This window comes from Pelophylax lessonae (genome assembly GCF_965119305.1).
Source record: "Pelophylax lessonae genome assembly, chromosome: 1".
Classification (NCBI taxonomy): domain Eukaryota; kingdom Metazoa; phylum Chordata; class Amphibia; order Anura; family Ranidae; genus Pelophylax; species Pelophylax lessonae.
Genome location: NC_138768.1, coordinates 743,422,955 through 743,439,812, shown reverse-complemented (window position 1 = coordinate 743,439,812; position 16,858 = coordinate 743,422,955). Strand labels below are relative to the sequence as shown.

Sequence of the window (16,858 nt, the reverse complement as noted above, 5' to 3'; positions counted from 1 at the left end):
TTCGGTGAGTCAGTCTCGCGGGTTCGGCGGAGGTCAAGACACACACCCGACTCATATGATTCGTGATGACACGCCCCGCTCATTGGCTGCAGGTGATCACGCAACATCGCTTGGCCTATCTGTGCTGCAGGGAATTAGGCACGCCCAGTAGTCGAATTGTACAATTTGGATTCACATGTATAACAGAACGTGATGGGAGTCAGCATCCTAACTTCATAATTTGCAATGCCAAGTTTAGCAATTCTAGTCTAGCACCTGCAAAACGAAGAGAACACTTCCTTAAGCTCCATGGAGATGGAAAATACAAGAACACAACGCTCGCTGAATTCAAGGTGAGGAGAGCCAGATTCGATGAAAAGGCTAGTCTGCCTGTTCTCGGCTTTGTACCCATCAACAAACCGATCCTCATAGCATCTTACGAAGTTGCTTACCCGATCACAAAGCAGGGCAAACCACACACCATTGGTGAAACACTCATAAAACCAGCTGTGTTGAAGATGGCGAATATCATGCTGGGAAAAGCGGCTGAAGTTAATGGTTTTGTTCTTTAATGGTTTTGTTCATTTTGTGCACCTATTTATAAATATATACCTACGTTCTGAATTTGAAAAAAATCATATTTTATTTTTCCAATTAAGAAGGGTTCGGTGAATGCGCATATTAAACTGGTGGGGTTCAGTACCTCCAACAAGGTTAAGAACCACTGCCTTAAACGCTCCTACTGCATCGAGAGAAAGTAACAACTTTTCCTCTGCTGTTTGAGGATTTGGAAAGAAGGAAGGCAGTATAATGTCCCGCTTCAAATCAAAAGCGGACACCACCTTGGGCAAAAACCCTGGGTGTGGACGTAGAATCGCCCCATCTTGATGCAAGATCAAGAAGGTCTCCTTAAAAAGAAAGCCGCTGACTCTGATACACTTCTAGCTGAGGTTACTGCAACCAAAAAGACTAATGGGCCATACACACTATAAGATTTTCTGAAGACTTTTTCCTTTAGACTTACCAAAACCATATAATATGAGGTCAAACTAAACACTTTCAATTTGTATGCGATCTGGCAGGCCCTTGTACTACATAGAAAAGGTAAATCTAACCACAAAAGTTGGATAGTGTGTATCCAGCTTAAAGCCCCGTACACACGCGTCGAAAATTGGCAGGGAATTTTCGGCCAACGTCTGATCTGCCGATTTTCGGCTTGTTAGTATGATGCTTCCGACAACCAATTCAGACTTTTGCTGAAAAAAATCTGGTGTGCAGACTATAAAATTTTTGTTGGCCGTCAACACAACGGCCGATTTTCCGTCAGTCAGTACAGATTTCGACAGGGAAAAAATCTGATGAGCAAGTCTGGGCATGCTCAGTGAAGAAAAAACACAAAGAAAACAAACCAACACATGACATCACTTCTGAAGTAGAATTTTGTTGGCCGAGAAAATTCGTGTGCAGTCTAGGCACATTCCAACCAACAAAACACAACTTGGACAAAAGACGGACGATCAGTCGGCCGATAATCGCTGCGTGTGTACGGGACTTAACTTTCTAGTCAAAAGAACCAAAGGAATATGCTAAATGGGCTCAAAAGGTTGTCTCTGTGGAACCGCCAGGATCAACTTTAAATCCCAAGGACACAACGGTGGCCTAAAAAAAAAAAAAAAAAAGCTTGCTCGTTTTGCATGACAAAAAAAGATGCAGATCATCAGTATTGTTGGGTCTTTCTGAATTCATTAATTCGTGAAGTACATGTTTAAAAGGAGACCAATACAAACGATAATGCCGTGATTATATTTGCTGAACTCCTTCGAAGAACACCAAGGGCTGGCTCACACCATGTACATTGAGTTTCGTTGATCTACACAGGCCAATGCAAGGGAGGGGGGCAAGAAGGATAAAATGTTTTTAAGTGCACTTATCTTTTAAATCTAAGGTACAAAGGTTTAGTTGAAAATCTACTTTAACAGCTACTGGACAAATCCAACAATTCCGAGGAAATGTCCTTTTCTTTCTTTCAAGTGTTCTCACCTTTCCATCAGCAATCACGGAACATAACAAAGAACCTGAATTAGAAGCTACGGTATATGGAGGTGGTCTACCTTTATTTCTTGGGCTAAACACCAGTTTGATGGTGGTGAAGCTCAGCGCTATGTAATGCGCCACAACCCACCTTATCAGGGAGTTCTGGTTGGAACCTATGTGCCTGCCCCCATATGGCTGTGTTGACGTGGGTTGTGGTGCAAAAAAATGCAGACAGCGATTTTACACAAGACATTGCACGTAACAACTGCACTGCACAGACTTCAATAAATGTCATTTTGTGACACTTTCTTGAATTTCGAGAAAAGTAATACATTGTAACAACACATTGCACTGCCCCTACACAACATACACCAGTGCACACACATTTTAGCAAGCAGGCTGAGGAGAACGATCCCGAATTGCCCTGCTATCTCCAGGCTTCATACTTTCTTCATCACAAGCCCGGGAACACCCATATAGAGTACAAGGTCAGAATGTCAGAGCCTCTGAAAGTATTAAAAGTCGAGAGATTAGCACACGTCAGGCAACCAGCATTTTCCGAAGGAAAGGTCAGTAATGGCCATCTTCCTCTTCTGTTGACCATTTTACACCCTTAGGACATACAGGTACATCCTCAGATTGAAGTAGCTGTACCGGGATCATGTCTGCAGCTGTAGCCACGATCCCAGTACCAAAATTTTCACCAATTTTTAACCAATTCCCTACCACACTATAGCCTAAAAATGGCTACAGCAAAGCTCCCCAGGTCTGGAAGGGCGTCCATAGACATCCTCCCAGAACCACGCATTGGGTGCGCTCTGTGACTGCTGTGTCCTTTGGGCCAATCACAGAGGCTCTTTACCATGCAATCAGCTGTGTCCAATCACATAGAGCCACATGTAAACAGACTTGCCAGTTATCGGCAGTCCTTTTCTCACACGCTGCCTCTGCGTGAGGAAAGGAGAGCCCATAACCGGCAAAGCTGACAGGGCACAGCAAGTACATTCTTTACAATGATAATCAGTGCCCTGATGATCAATGCAGCCCTATCAGCGTCAATCAGTGGAGAAAAACAATTACTTATTTTCAAAATGTTATAACAGAAACTAATAATAAAAAAAAATTCCCTCAAAATGTTTTTTTTTTTTTTAGTTTGCTTAGCAAAATAAGCAAAAACCCAGTAGTGATGAAATTTCACGAAAAGAAAGCTCTATCAGTCTAAAAATAATAATAATAATAATAATAATAATAATAATAATGGTAAATTAATTTGAGTACAATGTTGCAGTCGCACAATTGTCAAAGTGTGGCAGCGCCGAAAGCTGGCCTGGTCAGGAATGGGGTGAAACTGCCCGGTATTGAAGGGGTTAATGTAGAAGTGATCCGAGTGGTTGTAAAGCCGCCCAATCACTTCTATAGGGCACAGAAGGGCCCCCCGTTTCAGTTTGATGTATACAAGCCGTTACCAGCTTGTAAAGTATCTGATCAAACTGATATTGGTTTGATCAGATGCTTTTGAGGGCAGAGGAGAGAACCCAGATCTCTCAGTAAAGAGTACCTGTCACTGCCCTTGCTATCACAAGGGAGGCGGTCGCCGTTCCACCCGCATGCAAAATATAAATTGTGACGTTAGTATCCATTTACTCAGCATATAATTGTCTAATATTTTATCACTAATTTTAACATGTATATGAGAAATGTCAGAATTGGCAACTCAGTGTAACTCAGCAGTTCAGAGACATCATAGCAACTCCAAAGTCAATGATCCTATTCAAATACACTGCATATATCTCCGACAATGAGAAAAGAAAGAAAGGACAGAGTGGAAATTGGGAGGACGTTGGGGTTCATCTTGGCTTTCACACTCCATGTCTTTGGAGGATTCATTGTCTCCTGTCTGTGTGTGTACAATCACATTCTGCATGCTGTTCTCATGCCTGAGCAATTGGAGAGGGTAAGTAAAGACCTGCCAACCTACATCATAGAAAATTCACCAAGAACATTCTATGGAAAAGGTGTTCAAGTGCATCAGACATAGAACTGTCAGAAGTGGATACGACCGAACAGATCTGTACAGACATACAGTGACAGCATAATAAAAATTCACATCCATCACCTGACACCTCAGTCTAATTCTTACCACTATGACAACTCTATACATCCCTGTCATCTGATGTCATTGCCACTCACAAATAATCATTGGATATAAAATGAATGCTACAACTCCTGGGAAATATATATACAGTACATGTATGGAAAGATGGCAGTCATACTGTGGTGACCGGGTGATTATGATCAATACAAGGGGACAATGTTTACATCTGTATCATACAGAACACACAGACATGTCATTACTGTGTAGCCGCTCACTTCAAACCCTGAATATAGATTTATTGTTCCATAAGTACACAAAGACACGCGACCGGCGGTTTTCTCTGCTGCACCCGGCGTAGCAGTAGATGTAAGCTCTTGGGGACAGGACAGCTGTGACAGTTCCCTCTGTCCACTACCACAATCATACAATCCGCAAGTGGAATTTGTCTTAAAGACTCAAGATTGCCGTTTGAGAATTTGGGACAAAAAAGTTTTCACTGGATTAAAAAAAATGGGCACCTGATGACTGTACAATGACACAGAGGGGGGGGATTTACTAAAACTGGAGAGTGCAAAATCAGGTACAGTCCTGCACAGAAACCAATCAGCTTCTAAAGCCCCGTACACACGTACCGATCGTCGGCCGAACGATCGGCCGTCTTTTGTCCAGGGCTGTCGTGTCTGTTGAAAACTGCAAAAGACTGCACACGAATTTTGTCGGCCAACAACAGCCGACTGCAGAAGTGATGTCATGTGATGGTTAACTTTCCTTGTCTTTTCTTTTCTGAGCATGCCCAGTCTTGCTAATCTGCTGTCTGTCGGCCGAAATCTGTACTGACAGGCGAACAATCGGCCGTTCTGGTGTTGGCCAACAAAAATTTTAATGCTTGCACGACAGATTCTGTTCGGCCGAAAATGCGCTGTCTGCTGTCGTAAGCATCATACTAACAAGCCTACAATCGGCCGATCAGTCGTCGGCCGAATATTTACGGCCGACAATCGGTACGTGTGTACGGGGCTTAACTTAAGCTTGCTCTGTTGGGGCTCTTTCACACGGGCGATCCGATCAGATCCGCCTGTCAGTTTTTTAGGCGGATCTGATCGGATCCTCCATGCAGCTCTATGGGGCAGCGGGTGTCAGCGGAGACACCTCCGCTGACACCCGCTGCCATCCGTATCCGATCCGGTCCGTGAAATCTGGACGGGTGGAAACCCTATTTTTCCATCCGTTCAGTAATCGGATCTGATGATCAGGCGGTCCGCTCTCATCCGATCCCCCATAGAGGGCAGCGGGGGCTGAGACACCTCCCTCTCCGCTCTGCAAGCGGAGACGGAGCTGTCATCCACCAGCTCAGCGGGGATCGCGGATCGATCCCCGCTGAGCAACACGGATCCGCCTACGGAGGCGGACCGTGTGAAAGAGCCCTTAAGCTTTGAAAATAAAAACTAAAAAAGTCGATTGGTTTCCAGGCTCTCCAGTTTTAGTAAATCAACCCCATAAATGTTCTATATGTTAGTGGGCGGGGATAGATTGTCATCTATTGATGGCAACAGCTGTATAAAACAACTGTACATATATGTGGACTTTATGGGCACGTCATGAGAAAGATAACCATACACCAAAAAGTAAAATAGACATTTATTAATTCATAATTAAAATCAATAACACACTAAAATGATGAGACTGGCCACAAAAGGAGGTCCAGCTCACCAAACATGTATACAGAAGAACATAACTACTGAATATAAGAAGAGTACACAGTAGAAATAATACATATCAGAATTGAATAAGTATAAATACGGCTGTTCAAAGGTCAACACGTTTCGCGGTAAGCTTCGTCAGGACCGTATACAGACAGTTATAATTTTCTCAAGACACACAGGCAAAACTTTGGCTTGGGGCGGGCACAGGGGACAAATAGAACCAAAACGCAGGTCACTGTTTGTGAAGTAGAATATATAGATGGTCTATGTAAGAGGCCTGGCCACTAGGACTGATAGTTCAACCATACAGGTAAAGAATATTCTTGTGGGACCCAAAAAGGGACAAGTATCCATAAATGATCAAAACAAGGATAAGTAATCCAAGTGAAAGGAGGTTACGGATTGAAAAAGAAAAAACATAAGACCCAAAATTTGTATTTGGTAAGAAGGTATATAGAGCCATGTGTATGAAAGATCACCTTGACCAAGCAGGGGCATGGGTCCAGTATATGTGGGGTGACACATACCGGACCCATGCACCTGCGTGGTCAAGTGGATCTTACATACACGTGGCTTTATATACCTTCTTACCGAATACAAATTTTGGGTCTTATGTTTTTTCTTTTTCAATCCGCAACCTCCTTTGGATTACTTATCCTTGTTTTGATCATTTATGGATACTTGTCCCTTTTTGGGTCCCACAAGAATATTCTTTACCTGTATGGTTGAACTACCAATCCTAGTGGCCAGGCCTCTTACATAGACCATCTATATATTCTACTTCACAAACAGTGACCTGCGTTTTGGTTCTATTTGTCCCGTGTCCACCCCAAGCCAGGGTTCTGCCAGTGTGCCTTGAGAAGATTATAACTGTCTGTATACGGTCCTGATGAAGCTTACCGCGAAACGTGCTGACCTTTGAACGTACGTATTTATACTTATGCAATTTTGATATGCATTATATTTCTACTGTGTACTCTTCTTATATTCAGTAGTTATGTTCTTCTGTATACATGTTTGGTGAGCTGGACCTCCTTTGTGGCCAGTCTCATCATTTTAGTGTGTTATTGATTTTAATTATGAATTAATAAAATGTCTATTTTACTATGTGGTGTAAGGTTATCTGTCTCATGACGTGCCCATAAAGTCCACGTATATGTACAGTTGTTTTATACAGCTGTTGCCCTCTATTTTGCAATTTAGGATTACGGCACGCTCTTGATAGCGCTTTTCTTTATAGTCATCTATTGATGGTCTAATCCAGTGATCTCCAAACTGCATCCCGGGGGCCAGATGTGGCCCTTTTCTTGCTTTTATCTGGCCCTTGGGGAACTATTTTATTCACCGACACCAACTACGGGGCCCAATTAATACCAATGACACCAACTATAGGGGCCCAATTCATACCAATGACACCAACTATGGGGCCCAATTCATACCAATGACACCAACTATGGGGCCCAATTCATACCAATGACACCAACTATGGGGCCCAATTCATACCAATGACACCAACTACGGGGCGCAATTCATACCAATGACACCAACTACGAGGCGCAATTCAAACCAATGACACCAACTACGGGGCCCAATTCATACCAATGACACCAACTACGGGGCCCAATTCATACCAATGACACCAACTACGGGGCCCAATTCATACCAATGACACCAACTACTGGGCCCAATTCATACCAATGACACCAACTATGGGGCCCAATTCATACCAATGACACCAACTATGGGGCCCAATTCATACCAATGACACCAACTACTGGGCCCAATTCATACCAATGACACCAACTACTGGGCCCAATTCATACCAATGACACCAACTACTGGGCCCAATTCATACCAATGACACCAACTACTGGGCCCAATCATACCAATGACACCAACTATGGGGCCCAATTCATACCAATGACACCAACTATGGGGCCCAATTCATACCAATGACACCAACTACTGGGCCCAATTCATACCAATGACACCAACTACTGGGCCCAATTCATACCAATGACACCAACTACTGGGCCCAATCATACCAATGACACCAACTACTGGGCCCAATCATACCAATGACACCAACTACTGGGCCCAATCATACCAATGATGAAACAAAATTCCTACTAATGACACCAAAAATGGCGCACTGTTTGCTCCAACTGATGCTGGGACATTTTCTATTTCCAATGGCCACAGTCCAGCCCCCCTGAAGTCTGAAGGACAGTAAACCGGACACTTGTTTGAGACCCCTGGTCTAATCCAATCACAATCAGACCATGTGTGGAAGATGGGGGTGTTGTTTTTGTGATGTTAATCACACGTTACAGTCTGTGTCCATGACAGATCACTTGCATGCAACCATTACATGAGTGATTACAGATGATTGGGTGCGATTAGCTGCGAAAGCCAGCAGCCTCCCATTTCTTTCAATGGGGCTGCCCACTTGTAGCTTACGGCTCCATGTAATTGCCAGCAGAACGTGAAAGTTCATAAGTGTGAATGCAACCTTGAGCGTGCCTGTAGCCACTTGTAGTGCATGTTTTTGGTCCAATGAGAGCATCTGAAAAATCCCCATAAACACATCTTTCCACCACTCCCATTATAGTCTATGACTCAGCCCCAAAGAAGCTCCTCTATGTCTGTAAGCATCACATGACACAGCGCTGACGTGTGACTGAGACCACCGAAGATAAACAGTGTCAGTAGGGCAATGGACAGGGTCAGTGGGGTAGCGTCAGTAGGACAGCGGACAGTGCCAGGGGGGCCATGTCAGTAGGGCAGTGGAGGGTGGTAGTGGGGCCGTATCAGTAGGGTAGCTGACAGTGTCAGTAGGGCACAGGACGGTGCCAGTAGGGCAGAGGACGGTAACACCGGGGCCATATCAGTAGGGCAGCAGACGGTGTTAGTGGGACAGAGGACGGTGCCAGTGCGGCCGTGTCAGTAGGGCAGAGGACGGTGCCAGGGGGGCCGTGCCAGAAGGGCAGTGGAGGGTGGTAGTGGGGCCGTATCAGTAGGGCAGCAAACAGTGTCAGCAGGGCACAGGACGGTGCCAGGGGGGCCGTGTCAGTAGGGCACAGGGCGATGCCAGTGGGGCTGTGTCTGTAGGGCACAGGACGGTGCCAGTGGGGCCGTGTCTGTAGGGAACAGGACGGTGACATCGGGGCCGTGTCTGTAGGGAACAGGACGGTGACACCGGGGCCATATCAGTAGGGCAGCAGACGGTGTCAGTGGGGCAGAGGACAGTGCCAGTGGGGCTATGTCAGTAGGGCAGAAGACGGTGTCAGTAGGGCACAGGACGGTGCCAGTGGGGCCGTGTCTGTAGGGCACAGAACGGGGTCTGTAGCTTTTTATTATTTTAGGATTTCTTTTATTCTTTTTTATAATATTTTTTTCTGGGGTTGGCAAGGAAGATAGGTGGTCTACCCGTCACCTGCCCCTGATTGATTGGCAGATCGTGGTTGACGGATTGTCAACCCCCTGGATTAGAGTGTGCCCAGGCACATCTGGCACACCCCTATGGTAAGTCCTATTACATAGTTTTGGTAAGGCCCCTTTCACACTTGTGCGACTTGTCCTGCAACTTGGGACTGCAAAGTCGCATGACAAGCTGTACTTCATGATATCCAATGAGCACCGTTCATATCTGTGCGACTTTAAAAGTAGTCCCTGCACTACTTTGGTCTGACCTTGATGCGTTTGGAGGTCCATAGACCTCAAGATTACGCAGGCACTGCTTTAGGTCCAGTTAAAATGAGGGTAAAATGGTGCGACAGAACGGTCGCAGAAGCGTGAAAGGGGCCTAAATCTAACTTGTCTAGAGATTGTAAGGTGTATTGTGACCCGAGCGTCTCATTCACACAAGCGGCTAATACTGTCACCCCTCTGAAAAGTGATTTGTGATTGATGTTGTTTGCAGGCATTGAGGAAATGGCATGTTGCCTCTTTATCGCTTATTTTAACCCTCAAAATGCCAACCAGGTATTGTACACGGCTGCCGCGTAATCCACAACCACATGCGAGATGCTGCTTAGGTAGATGTAGACGTGTGTCCAAACTGCTCCTCTGAAGAGCAATCTGTGTTTGGATCGCTTGTCAGAGGCAACTGACAAGTGGTAAGCAGATGATGTGATGTCTGTTTTAACCCCATTTTTGTAAACAAACATGCCACAACCACACGCATTGCAGACGGTTGCGGGGTGTCTGCGGCACTTCCCTGTTTGCAGGAATGGATTACAAGCCATTGGATAGTTTTTGATGCAGGCGCAAAGTGAGCGCGGCATGTAAACGCCCGTCTGCACCTTAAGGAAGGAGAATGGAGGGCGCATATTTAACACCCCGCTTCTGTGTACATCTAAACCCAGCCCCGCGGTACAGCGCCATCCACTCCACCTGCTGGATGCCCATGTAATGGGGTCCTATCGGAGGTTGTATAAGGATTGCAGCATCTATGGGGAGCGCTGTATACCGATCACTCAGTCTGATCCATGACACAGTGACAGCAGGCCATAGAATCCAGACTGGTCATACACTATACAATCTGATTGGATGGATTGTACAATCAGTGTTGGATGGTTTATGTCAGCTGTAATATGCATTGTACAATCAGATCAGTGTAGGACGATGTATCATGAACTGTCCCCCCCCCCCCCCCCCGATCCATGCGATCAGATCCCAGCACACACACGTTGATGTATATCGTCCTTGTACACACAACACTAGATAGGCAGCTCCTGGGCACAGGCTGGCTGTGATGAGCTCTGCATGTTGCTCTCCCTATACAACATAGTGATCCCTGTGCCCGGGGCATGCTGGGATTTGTAGTTTCTCACGTATTGGAGGGCCTGCGGCTTATGTCTGCCCCCCACCTCTCTCCCCTTCCCTTCCCCCGGGTCCATGTACTCACCGGGCCGGACCTGATCCCCCCGGATCACAGCGCTTCCCTGGACTGTGCGCTCCGCTCCTCCCAATGCCGATACCCCGCTCAGCGCAGATAACGGTCTTTCCATCCGAGTATGCCCGCAGTCCGTCCCCGATCCGTCCCGATTCTCTCCCCCACTCTCAGCCTCTCTCTGTTCTTTCTCTTTCCCCTGATACCCCGACGGTACTTACACGCCAGCCCACTCTCTCGCCTCATTGGTCCCTAGCCTGTGGGAAGGAAGGCGTGGTAACAAAAAAAGACGCCGTCTATTGGACAGGAAAAACGTCAGTCACTAAGGGAATTAGGGGACCGCCCACTTCGTGTCCAAAGCTGAGCTTGTGTCTGGCAAGAGGCCGTCAATCAAAAAGTGACGTCTCACACAAGGATTCTGATTGGCTGAAGTGCCGAACTAAGGGCCGCCCACTCAGAAGAACCAAAGTCATCGGATAGGCTCAGCATGTCGACACCCCCTGCAGGTAACCAAGCGCGATTGGCTGAATGCTTGTTTTAGTTCCCACACCTTCATTCTGATTGGTGGTCTGTTAAGTCAGTTGTAGGATAAATCTAGACATGGTTCACACATGTTGATGTGATTCAGAAGACCCCCGAGCAGTGGAAGCCTTCGCTGGGGGTCACCTGACCCGGTGTGGTGGGAGGTCGGGTCATGCTGGGTGCTCGCTGTCTCCTATGACATGGAAAAAGCACTACCATTACTACACACAAAGGTCCACATACCTGACATCACCTACCTCACTCACAGAGACACACCTGACATCACCTACCTCACAGAGACATACCTGACATCACCTACCTCACTCACAGAGACACACCTGACATCACCTACCTCATTCACAGAGACATACCTGATATCACCTACCTCACTCACAGAGACAGACCTGATATCACCTACCTCACAGAGACATACCTGATATCACCTACCTCACAGAGACACACCTGACATCACCTCACTCACAGAGACACACCTGACATCACCTACCTCACAGAGACATACCTGATATCACCTACCTCACTCATAGAGACATACCTGACATCACCTACCTCACAGAGACATACCTGATATCACCTACCTCACTCACAGAGACACACCTGACATCACCTACCTCACTCACAGAGATATACCTGACATCACCTACCTCACAGAGACATACCTGATATCACCTACCTCACTCACAGAGACACACCTGACATCACCTACCTCACAGAGACTTACCTGATATCACCTACCTCACTCACAGAGACAGACCTGACATCACCTACCTCGCAGAGACACACCTGACATCACCTACCTCACTCACAGAGACATACCTGATATCACCTACCTCACAGAGACATACCTGATATCACCTACCTCACTCACAGAGACATACCTGATATCACCTACCTCACAGAGACATACCTGACATCACCTACCTCACAGAGACATACCTGATATCACCTACCTCACTCACAGAGACACACCTGACATCACCTACCTCACAGAGACATACCTGATATCACCTACCTCACAGAGACACACCTGACATCACCTACCTCATTCACAGAGACATACCTGATATCACCTACCTCACAGAGACACACCTGACATCACCTCACTCACAGAGACACACCTGACATCACCTACCTCACAGAGACATACCTGATATCACCTACCTCACTCATAGAGACATACCTGACATCACCTACCTCACAGAGACATACCTGATATCACCTACCTCACTCACAGAGACACACCTGACATCACCTACCTCACTCACAGAGATATACCTGACATCACCTACCTCACAGAGACATACCTGATATCACCTACCTCACTCACAGAGACACACCTGACATCACCTACCTCACAGAGACTTACCTGATATCACCTACCTCACTCACAGAGACAGACCTGACATCACCTACCTCGCAGAGACACACCTGACATCACCTACCTCACTCACAGAGACATACCTGATATCACCTACCTCACAGAGACATACCTGATATCACCTACCTCACTCACAGAGACATACCTGATATCACCTACCTCACAGAGACATACCTGACATCACCTACCTCACAGAGACATACCTGATATCACCTACCTCACTCACAGAGACACACCTGACATCACCTACCTCACAGAGACATACCTGATATCACCTACCTCACAGAGACACACCTGACATCACCTACCTCATTCACAGAGACATACCTGATATCACCTACCTCACAGAGACACACCTGACATCACCTCACTCACAGAGACACACCTGACATCACCTCACTCACAGAGACACACCTGACATCACCTACCTCACTCACAGAGACACACCTGACATCACCTACCTCACAGAGACATACCTGACATCACCTACCTCACAGAGACATACCTGATATCACCTCACTCACAGAGACCTACCTAACATCACCTACCTCACAGAGACATACCTGATATCACCTACCTCACAGAGACATACCTGATATCACCTACCTCACTCACAGAAACATACCTGATATCACCTACCTCACAGAGACATACCTGACATCACCTACCTCACAGAGACATACCTGATATCACCTACCTCACTCACAGAGACACACCTGACATCACCTACCTCACAGAGACATACCTGATATCACCTACCTCACTCACAGAGACATACCTGACATCACCTACCTCGCAGAGACACACCTGACATCACCTACCTCACTCACAGAGACATACCTGATATCACCTACCTCACAGAGACATACCTGATATCACCTACCTCACTCACAGAGACATACCTGACATCACCTACCTCACAGAGACACACCTGACATCACATACCTCACTCACAGAGACACACCTGACATCACCTACCTCACTCACAGAGACACACCTGACATCACCTACCTCACAGAGACACACCTGACATCACCTACCTCGCAGAGACATACCTGACATCACCTACCTCACAGAGACATACCTGACATCACCTACCTCACAGAGACATACCTGACATCACCTACCTCACAGAGACACACCTGACATCACCTACCTCACTCACAGAGACACACCTGACATCACCTACCTCACTCACAGAGACACACCTGACATCACCTACCTCACAGAGACACACCTGACATCACCTACCTCGCAGAGACACACCTGACATCACCTACCTCGCAGAGACACACCTGACATCACCTACCTCACAGAGACATACCTGACATCACCTACCTCGCAGAGACATACCTGACATCACCTACCTCGCAGAGACACACCTGACATCACCTACCTCGCAGAGACACACCTGACATCACCTACCTCACTCACAGAGACATACCTGATATCACCTACCTCACAGAGACATACCTGACATCACCTACCTCACAGAGACATACCTGATATCACCTACCTCACTCACAGAGACACACCTGACATCACCTACCTCACAGAGACACACCTGACATCACCTACCTCACAGAGACACACCTGATATCACCTACCTCACTCACAGAGACATACCTGATATCACCTACCTCACAGAGACTTACCTGATATCACCTACCTCACTCACAGAGACATACCTGACATCACCTACCTCACAGAGACACACCTGACATCACCTACCTCACTCACAGAGACACACCTGACATCACCTACCTCACTTACAGAGACACACCTGACATCACCTACCTCGCAGAGACACACCTGATATCACCTACCTCACATTTACAGAGACATACCTGATATCACCTACCTCACAGAGACATACCTGATATCACCTACCTCACTCACAGAGACACACCTGACATCACCTACCTCATTCACAGAGACATACCTGACATCACCTACCTCACAGAGACACACCTGACATCACCTCACTCACAGAGACACACCTGACATCACCTACCTCACTCACAGAGACATACCTGATATCACCTACCTCACAGAGACATACCTGACATCACCTCACTCACAGAGACATACCTGACATCACCTACCTCACTCACAGAGACATACCTGATATCGCCTACCTCACAGAGACATACCTGACATCACCTACCTCACAGAGACATACCTGATATCACCTACCTCACTCACAGAGACACACCTGACATCACCTACCTCACAGAGATATATCCGACGTCGCCTATCACACTCACAGAGACACACCTGACATCACCTACCTCACTCACAGAGACACACCTGACATCACCTACCTCACAGAGATATATCCGACGTCGCCTATCTCACTCACAGAGACATACCTGATATCACCTACCTCACTCACAGAGACAGACCCGACATTGCCTACCTCACTCACTGAGACACACCTGACATCACCTACCTACCTCACAGAGACACACCTGACATCACCTACCTACCTCACAGAGACACACCTGACATCACCTACCTACCTCACAGAGACACACCTGACATAACCTACCTCACAGAGACACACCTGACATCACCTACCTCACTCACAGAGACAGACCCGACATTGCCTACCTCACTCACAGGAGACATACCAGAACATGGAACACTTGCCTTTCTTGGTGCCCACACATGGCAGCCTGTATGTAGCAGTGGCGCCCCGTCCCTAACTAGCAACAGGGCCAGCGATGTACTGAGCCCGGCATGGGTGGCCTTGTGTGCAGTATATGGGTGTGTACCAGAGGAGGAGAACTATGGAAGGTAGGTATTCCATTTTGCTAGTGGGTCCTACTCCATATTATGTGGGTGGCCAAAAGGCTGACCGGTGAACGGTACCTAATGGCCCTAAACAGTGCCATAAAACTGAACGTTCACTTTCTGATTTGACAAAGCAACTGAATCAAACATCGGTGGAGCGAGACAAAAATCACACGGCCACAGAGGGTGAAACTTACGATCCGAAGTGATTCAGTTATACACTGCTCAAAGAAATTAAAGGAATACATCAGATCTCAATGGGGATAAATATCATGCTGGATATCTATACTGATGTGTTAGGAATGAAAGGATACCACATCGTTTGATGGAAATTAAAATGATCAACGTACAGAGGGCTGAATTCAAAGACACCTCGAAAATCAATGTGAAAATATGATGCTGCAGGATAGTCCATTTTGCTGAAATGTCATTGCAGCAACTCAAAATGGTACTCAGTAGTTTGTATGGCCCCCATGTGCTTGTATGGATGCCTGACAATGTCGGGGCATGCTCCTAATGAGACGACGGATGGTGTTCTGGGGTTTTTCCTCCCAGATCAGGACCAGGGCATCACTGAGCTCCTGAACAGACTGAGGTGCCACCTGGCAGCGTCAGATGGACTGAAACATAATGTTCCAAAGGTGTAGAATTGGATTTAGGTCAGGCTAGTTGGGGAGCCATTCAATGGTATCAATTAATTCATCCTGCAGGAACTGGCTGCATACTCTCGCCACATGAAGCTGGGCATTGTCGTGCAGAAAGAGGAACCCAGGACCCACTGCACGTAGGGTCTGACAATGGATCCAAGAATTTCATCCCAATACCTAATGGCAGTCAGGGTGCCATTATCTAGCCTGTAGAGGTCTATGCGTCACTCCATGGATATGCCTCCCCAGACCACCACTGACCCATCACCAAACCGGTCATGCTGAACGATGTTACAGGCAGCATAACATTCTTCACTGCTTCTCCAGACCCTTTCACGTATGTCACATGCTCAGGCTGAACCTGCTCCCATCTGAGAAAAAGCAGAAGGGCTCCATTGGCAGACCTGCCAAATCTGGTGTTCAATGGCAAATGCCAATCAAGCTCCATGGTGCCAGGCAGTGAGCACTACTCCCCCTCTACATAAAGCTAGGTTCATAATTGTGTGGCTCTGCAGCAGCCCATTCATTTGAATGGGTTGCTGTAAAACTCTGAAAATGTAGCCCACACAGAAAGCACAAGTGCAGTGTGGTTCCCAGTGCAAGGGGTGCCATTAGAATTATTGCTACCTCCACGCATCTCCTGAGTGGTATCGCATTTTTCTGTGAAACTGAGGGTCTCCCTTCTATAGCTGGGTCTTCTGGAAAAGCTGTGTACTATTAGGCTCCTGCCTGGCTGACTGCATGTCAGTTCTAACTGTGAAGGACCTCTCCCCTGGCTGCAGATCCTTTACC

At 46.9% G+C, this 16,858-nt stretch overlaps 1 protein-coding gene across 1 annotated transcript in view; it reads right to left on the bottom strand.

Annotated features, from left to right (window-relative positions):
• FRYL (FRY like transcription coactivator) overlaps positions 1–10,905 on the bottom strand; it is a 555,404-nt gene extending 544,499 nt beyond the window's left edge. Inside the window, exon 1 of the mRNA XM_082266339.1 lies at positions 10,721–10,905. The gene's annotated coding sequence lies outside the window, so the exon portion shown is untranslated. The remainder of the gene's footprint in view (positions 1–10,720) is intronic.
• Positions 10,906–16,858: the final 5,953 nt, after the last annotated feature.